Source organism: Mustela lutreola, chromosome 7 (genome assembly GCF_030435805.1).
Source record: "Mustela lutreola isolate mMusLut2 chromosome 7, mMusLut2.pri, whole genome shotgun sequence".
Classification (NCBI taxonomy): Eukaryota; Metazoa; Chordata; class Mammalia; order Carnivora; family Mustelidae; genus Mustela; species Mustela lutreola.
Window position 1 is genome coordinate 37,764,641 of NC_081296.1, and position 9,003 is coordinate 37,773,643.

Sequence of the window (9,003 nt, forward strand, 5' to 3'; positions counted from 1 at the left end):
ATACGATTAAACTGCCACCGTGGGAACCTGGTGGTTTCTTAAAAGTTAAACATACATATATTTTATGACCAAACAATTCCATTCCTAGATGAATAAAAACATATGTCCACAAAAATCCTTGTATGGGGCACCTGGATGGCTGTCACCTAGCCTAATTTAATCTATCCTAACTGATACAAGAAAGGGGTCCCAACATAACAGTATAATCTAAAATATATGGCAATGGCTTAGGAGCTGGTCACCAGGGAGCAAGGAAACTCTGAGCAGATGTTGGAGGGATAGCATTTTCTGTTATGTAGTGGAAAATATTGAATAAAACTGTCATCTGCAATAACCCGGAAGGCATGTCTTATACCTAATAAACTTTTAACCCTAGAGGAAAGGAAGATAATAGTGAGCATGAATTTCTTATTTGAAATAAATTTCTTATTTGAAGGTAGCATTAAGTAACTGGCATATTTCCAAGCAGGAATGGAAAGGGATTGAGAGGGACCAGAAAACAGAGGTCTTGCACAGTTGGAAGTGACAGCTGTTTCTCAACCCTCACAAGTAAAAGGAAAAATGAGGAGGGCTTGGAAGGACAATGCTCCTTAAAATCTCAGACTTTTTTTTTTTTTTAAGATTTTATTTATTTCTTTGGCAGAGACAGATCACAAGTAGGCAGAGAGGCAGGCAGAGAGAGGGGAAGAAGCAGGTTCCCTGCCGAGCAGAGAGCCTGATGCGATGCAGGGCAAGATCCCAGGACCCTGAGATCATGACCTGAGGCTTTAACCCACTGAGCAACCCAGGTGCCCCAAATCTCAGACTTTTGACAAGGATCACATCAAGTTTATGTCTGTTTCATCCATTGATGAAAACCTTTGCATGGTTAAAGATGGCTCAAGCGAGGGTTCAACTAAAGGTAAAGTATCAGTAATCCCTTTTAATTCGACAAAATGGCCCTAAGAGACTAAGTGTGCAGCTCTTCCACAACAGCCGGATAAACCTGACACCTTACCTGCAATTTGCAAAAAAGAAAGGGTGGGGAAGAGGGTTAGCAAGAAATCTAGGAAATCCAAGAAATACACCTGGAAAATAGCAGATGAGTCCTATCAAACAACTGTGTTGTTTGTATTTTTATCATTGAGAACTTAGGAGAATGAAATAAAAAATAGGCTACTGAGGTTTTAGAAAGTATCCACATGGCCAAAGAAATTGTGAGCCTAAAGTTCATGACCCTGTGAGCCTTAAAATGACTCTAGAGCCCCCAGCCATCAATGCGCAGGAAATGTGCTGTTGTTTATGGCCAAAGAGGATGACGGAAAGCAAAGAATCTTCCAGAAGGTACAGCCAAGGGTTATGGAGAGCAAAGGACAGGCAGCTACTTCCAGAGCAGGCAGTCAGTGCAGAAGCAAGGAACTATACATTCTTGGGACAGGGAGTGTGGGTGACAGGATGGAATGTGAAAGGAACCAGAATATGTCACCCCAAAATATGCCACTTTAGCATAAGGATTATTTTGAGCTGAAGGCAATTGAGAAAAAGCAAATACAAGAAAATCGACCTATCTTCTCCTATTTGCCTAAAAGCAGGACATAAATTCTCAAAGGTGTCCCTCCCTCCCTCTCTGTCAGGGAAAGTGAAAGTTAATCACCAAAGGTAACTTTAGACCCTATCAGCTTGGAGTCACTATAAGAATCTGCATGCAAATTTTACTATTAAACTAACCACTAGTTGCCCATATATATATTTTTTAAAGATTTAATTTATTTATTTGACAGACAGAGATCACAAGTAGGCAGAGCAGCAGGCAGAAAGAGAGAGAGAGGAGGAAGCAGGCTCCCTGCCAAGCAGAGAGCCCGATGCAGGGCTCCATCTCAGGACGCTGGGATCATGACACAAGCTGAAGGCAGAGGCTTCAACCTACTGAGCCACCCAGGCGCCCCAAGTTACCCATATATTTAACATTAACTATTAAACTAACCATTAGTTTCCCACATATTTACCTTCCCATATTTGCCACCCTTAGAAGCCTAAAAATGTTTTTTTTTCTTTGTCCTGTCATTTCTCTAAAAATGCATTGTGCTTTGTTGAAGATGCTGTTTAAACCTGCATTCTAACCCATCTCTTTGCATCACTCTTCCCTAAGATTCTCCCATGCATATAGGAAATATACATATTAATAACCTTTTGTTTATTTTGCTCTTGTGAATCTGTCTTTTGTTATGGGGTCCCTCAAAGGGTAGAAAGAAAAAAATTTTCCTTCCCTTCAAATGTTTAGACAACTACCTTATGTAGGGAGGGAGTGTAGTTTTTATGAATGGAAAAAAACCAAATTGGCTGGTTTTTGACCAGAAGGACAGATAATGGTTGTCATTAGTGATGTTCATTAAATATTTTCCATTCTCCTCTTTCTGGACACATAGTAGGATTGTACTTTACCATACCCTCTGAACGTTAACTATGGCCAGGGAACTAGCTATGGCAATGAAATGTGAGTGGAAATAATATGTGTCATTTCAGGATGGAAGCTCTGGAGCCAATACACGGTTCACCATGTGTCCCAAGAAATAAACATGTCTTCTTTTAAGGCAGTAAGAGTTTTTGGTTGGTTGGTAGAGCAGCTGCATCTCATATACCCTGGCTAATAGAATAGGCCAATTGAAAGGTCAATAATAGCCTTTCAGTAGGCCAATAGAAAACCCCAAAGGTGGGTTTCTGCAAAACCCACTATTTGCAGAAGGGGAGATCCAAGGTGTTCATGTGTAAATACGAAGAGATCCTCGAGAAATACACATTCAAGCAGCAATGAAATACTACGTCGTGGGCAAACGAGCAAGCAGAGAAATAGCAAGTGCTGAAATGCATGGGCAGATAGAAATCCCTGTCAAGTGTTTGTGGGGTTGGAGAGTTGGAGGTAACCGAGGTTTCCGACACAAGAGAATAAATAAATAAATGTAGTGCAGGACTAGAAAGGAACAGCAGCTGCATCCTAAAGCATTAGCTGGATATTTATAGACTATTAGAGATAGATATTTGAAACACAACACCGAAGAAGACAAATCTTTTAGTACCATTCATATCCTTTAAAAATGCAAACATATGTGATGCAAAAATACATTCATCCTATAATGAAGGAGTCGAGTTGGTTTATGATGTAATAAGTAATAGTAATAACTAGTAATAGTAATATTAATAAGTAATAGAAATAAGTAATAGTAATAACAACAATGATGTTAATGATGATGGAGCAGTGCTGATTACTATAAACTGAGGACTAACATGATCTAGTATGCCAGAGATCCACAAAGGCAAAGATCAATTAGTGAACGTGGGTGATGGCATGCAGTTGATGGAGACAGCACAGCAGAGAAACTCACATCCTAAATGAACGAAAGCAGAAATCTGAAACATAGGCTAGAGATGAATTTTCTCAAAGAGCTTCAAATAGTCAGCAAGGGCAAGGAGCACAAGTGGACCGTGGAGTAACTAATTAAAGGTCTGCCCTGAAACAACGGAGCCCCCCTCTCTATAGAGAGCAGCTGGCTGCAGTGTTTGGCCCCAGGATAGAGCCATGATTTCCACTCTCTAATCAAATTGGAGAACCTGCCTGAGGGGAACTCCTAGTCAGTTCTTGAGACCAGAGAATCAAATTAGGCCCAAGATAATTCTGTACGTTCATAATATAAATGGAGGAAAAGAAGAAAAGAATAAGGGAATGCAGCCCACCCATGGTTCAAATGAAATGCTCGCCTCTAGAGTAAAGCCTTCCCTTTGTTTTAACAACTGTGGTAGCTTATCTGACTGTTCCCAGCCCAGAGCCTTCCATGAATCCTGCAGTTAAGGAGTGATCCCCGCTGTGGACATGACCTTCAGTTGTTAAGATAATAAATATGAGCTATATGTCAACCTCATCTTACGTTCAGAAAATATAAATAGACAATTAAGAATCATTAGATATTAGGAAAGTCAATAGCACAGAAGAGAGGAACCAAGATGAACAAATAGGACATTTGACCCTGGAGGAAACAAAGCTAATTGAGGAGACAGAGAATCTAAAACAAAATTTTTAAGTGAATTAGTGTCCTTATGGTTAATCAAAAGCAAACTGCATCTCTAAGAATATATTCCCATGAAAAGGTAGCAGTAGAAGAACAAAAGAAATATTGACATTTATAAAGCTAACTGTCAAATAAGATTTAAAATTAAGTATTAGGGTCATTAATGTAACTGGGCATGACTGAAGACCAATGAATGATGAAGTCGAGGACATCTCTCAAAGACCATAAAAGACCATAAAAATAGAGATGCAGAATGTTAGAGAAAAAATACGAGATGTGGAAAGTAGATCTAGCACAATGTTGTCTAATAAAACTTTTCATGATGAGAAAAATGTTCATTCTCTGCTGTCCAATATGGTAGCCACTAGCCACAGGTGACTATTGACAAGTCAAAATGCCCCCGAAGAATCGAATTTTAAATTGTATTTAATTTTAATCAACTAAAGTTTAAATTTCAATAGTCACCTGTGGCTAATGGCTACCACATGGGACAGCACAAATCGAGAAGATCCACTGTATGCCTCTTAGGAATTCAGGAGAGACAGAATAATAAATCAGATCAATAAACAATGGAAAAACTCTTATAACTGAACCAAAAACCAAAACCCACTTCAAAAATGGGCAAAAGACTTGAATAGAACTTTCTGCAAAGAAGATAAATAAATGACTAATAAGCCCAGGAAAAGATACTAAAAATCACTAGCCATTAGGGAAATGCAAATCAAAACACAATGATGAAAGACCCTAGAGGACCCGCACCCAAGGATGCACTCACAGACCACTGGATGCAATAAGCAAGAGGATTTTATTCGGGCATGCTCGGACTCCCAGGGACACTTGACCATGAAATCCGCGAGGGATGGGTCAGTGTCTGAGAGCCCTGATCTGTTTTGGGAGTCCCTTAATATAGAATTTTACAGTCCATTACATCAGAGCCCTCACTTTTCTAGCCAGTAATTTCAAAGCATTACAGTAAGGCCTACACATAGGTAGCCAATCCTTTAAAACCAACCATACATTCTGGCCAGTCACCGTTCAGGTAGTGTACAGTAGAGGGTACGTGTTGAATTGCACGTTTCTAACCTTTATCTGTATACGTGCTGAACCGCACGTCTCCAGCTAGCGTACGTGCTGAACCGTACGTCTCCGGCCTTGGTACGGGAGGCAACCCTTATCAATTTTACTTAGTAGTAGGGGAAATTCTTAACAGGAGAAGGGTATAACTTTATTTGATTACACAGCGAACGAGGGTTTAAGCAATTTTTCATTTCTTAGCAAAGCATTAGAAGCATTATTATACAGAAGCCAGAAACAGCTGGGTTAAACACAGATTTTTGCTATTCGTTATCCTGTTATGCTGCTTGCTGACTCCCTTATCTATGGTCAGCTGGCCACAGTTTCTTAGTTAGCATAAGCTGGTTATAAAAAGAATGTTAAAACTTATAGGCTATACTATAGTTCTGACCTGGGGTCCTTCAATGAGATACTACCTCACACCCATTAGGATGGCTACAGTTAAAAACAAACGAAGACATCCAGAAAATAACTAGTGTTGGTGAGGGTGTGGAGAAATTGGAACTGTGCATTCCTGATAGGAATGCAAATGGTACACCTGGTGTAGAAATGGTCTGTCAGTTTCTCGAAAAACCAAACATAAAATTACCAGAGGGTTCAGGAATTCTACTTCTGGGCACATACCCCCAAAAATTGAAAGCAAGGACTGAAATCAATACTTGTACACTATTCCTCATAGTAACAGTATTGACAAGAGCCAAAAGATAGAAATAACCCAAATGCCCATCAACAGAGGAATGGATAAACAAAATGTGGTATATACATACAGTGGAGTATTATTCAGCATTAGAAAAGAATGAAGTTCGGATGCAATGTGTATGAACCTTGAAAACATTATGCTAAATAAAATAAGCCAGACGCAAAAGGACAAATATTGAATGGTCCCACTTACATGCGGGTCCCAGAATAGGCAAATTCATAGAGGCAGAAAGTATTTTAGAGGTTACCAAGGGCTTGGGGTTAGGAAAGAATGAAAAGTTAATGTTCAATGGGCACTGTGAAAATTGGTAACTGGACACTTCACTAAAATGGAATCGGGAGGCTGGCAGTGGGAGCTCTTACGCTCTACCATTCATCATCAATTGCAAATCTAAGGAGGAGATGGACCTTGTGTCTCCATACTACTTTACTATCATGGCAGGAGGGAAAAAGACTACCCTCCTCCCCTCAGCAACAGCCTAGCCAATGAGAAGCCACAATGGTTCCCAACCCTAGTTTATTTTAGTGGGCTTTTTGTTTATGACACCTTTCCCAACTTCCCACTTTCCTCTATAAAAGAGTGTTCCTCTCCTCTGTTCTCTGGACTTGCCTATGGTTTTTGCTGTCGCTTGCTTGTCCCAGATTGCAATTCTCTGCTATTCCTGAATAAACCCATTTTTGCTGGTAAAAACGAACTGGCAGTTTTATTTTTAAGGTTAACAGTACACAGTTTATGTTCAGGATGATGAAGAATTCCAGAAATAGATGGTGGTGATGGTTGCACAACATTGCGAATGTTCTTAAATGCCACTGAATTGCAAACTTAAAAATGGTTAAAATGGCAAATTTTACATTATGTATATTTTACCACAATAGAAATGTTTTAATGGAAAAACCACACAGAAGAGTAAGAATGGGGTTAAAATGAACGACAAAGGTTGGAGGGCACAGAAGGAGGAGGAGCTCAGAGCCCTTGGGCCCTGCAGAGCCAGGTGCAGGTGGCCCTGGGGAAGCATCGCTCCCCGTGACAATGGCAGCCTCTCCTTCCAGGACAACCCCCACAACCTCAAGAAGCTCCTGAAGGGGCTGTGGCACTTCCAGGCCAACAGGGTCTGGTACAACGTGTTCCAAGAGGCGGCGGCCATCTTGCTAGATGCACAGGACAAGTGAGTGCTATAGGAAGTTTCTACTGACAGGCCAGTGTGCCTTTGGCTCCAACTGCAGATTTTCCCATATGTCAGAGACAGACCTGTAGGAGCTGAGTATCCAGGTGGAGAAGGAGAGGCAGGCCGGGGAGTGGCCACCAGATGTCCCCAAGTTCCCTGAGAGCCGTCTAGAAGACCAGTTGGAAAAGAGAGCCAAAGGTTTTGAGTCAGTCACAATAAAGAAAAGGGATCATGGTTGGGGATGCCAAGGCCTCCTCCTGCTGCACCCTATGGGGCCTCTGAAAACCATCAGATTGGCCTGGCCTGACTGAGGCCCCAAAGCCTCCCTACCATGTGCAGCCCTGGTCCAAGCTCTGCTTGAGGAAGCTCCACCCTCTCTCCCTCATAGGACATCTGGAAAAGATGGATGAGAAAACTTTCTTCTAGATGATTATAAAGGAAGCCTATGGAGGTGCCTGGGCGGCTCAGTCCCTTAAGCATAGGACTCTTGGTTTCATCTCAGGCTATGATCTTGGATTGTGAGATCAAGCCCCATGTAGGGCTCTGCACTGAGCCTGGAGCCTGCTTAGGATTCTCTCTCTCCCTCTTCCCCTGCCCCTCTCAAGCTCATATTTCCTTGTGTTCTCTCTCTCTCAAAAAAAAAAAAAAAAAAAAAAAAAAAAAGAAGAAGAAGAAGAAGAAAGAAAAGATGATTATTGTAAGGGTAATAAAAATTAGTAGATATAATTTCTCATGAATAGAATTATTTTTGGGGGGCACCTGGGTGGCTCAGTGGGTTAAAGCCTCTGCCTTCGGCTCAGGTCGTGATCCCAGGGTCCTGGGATCAAGCCCCACATCAGGCTCTCTGCTCAGCAGGGAGCCTGTTTCCCTTCCTTTCTCTCTGCCTGCCTCTCTGCCTACCTGTGATCTCTGTCTGTCAAATAAATAAATAAAATCTTTTAAAAAAATTATTTTTTTAAAGATTTTATTTATTTAAATAAGAGGGAGAGAGAGAGAAAACACAAGCAGGGGGAGGGACATGGGGAGAGGGAGAAGCAGACTCCCTTACTGAGCAGGGAGCCTGCTTCCCTCTCTCTCTACCTGCCTAACTCACAGGGGCCCTGGTTCCTTCTCTCTCTGCCTGCCTCTCTGCCTACTTGTGATCTCTGTCTGTCAAATAAATAAATAAAATCTTTAAAAAAAAGTTGTGTATAGTGGTTGTAAAAAAGAATCCAACAATAAAGACACACATAAAATAAAAATTACGTCTCCCTATTTCTCCCCCTCTCCTTCTGAGTTAACAAATGTTATCAACTTATGTATATTATTTCATATTTTTCTTGTATTGGTACAAAAATAAATGGAATCTGTACTTAAAGCATAGTCCCAGGTCACGGTGAGGTAAAAATCCTTGGACCAATGTTTGGACGAATTTAAACTATCCCAAAGTGTGGAAACACCTGGAATGTGAGCCAACCACTTTTTGAACCCAAAACCAAAGAAAGGTCCCATAGAGAAAAGAAGAACAACTATCAGAACAATTTCATTTAGGAAGACAAATGGAAAATCAAAATAAAATTCTAGCAAAGATGGTGGATTAAGCACACATATTTGTCTTCTCTCCCTCCTAAAATACCATTGAAATGATAGTAAAAGTAAAATAACCTAATACAGCAAAGAGAACAAGAATGGGCCATCACCAAGCAGGAGCCTTTCTAAGATTTCTGGATAACAGTAAGTAGAGGGAAGCTATTGATAGATGGGACAGAGAATGAGTCCACTGTTCAGAGTAAGTTAAGAAAGGCCTGGAGCTGAGGAGGGAGTTGGTACACTCAGCAGAGCCCAAGAGTTGGCAGGGGAGGACAGACGGATACAAGGAAAGTTAGAAGTTAAGTAGAAGTCTTTCTATCAACAGCTTCCCAAGAGGCCAGACTTGGACCACGCCCCCTGCTATCAACCCTCCTGCAGAACTCACCAGATAGGGTTAACTACAGAGAACAAAGGTTGCTACATGGGTAACAAGCTCAGAATAAGGTCTTCTCCTT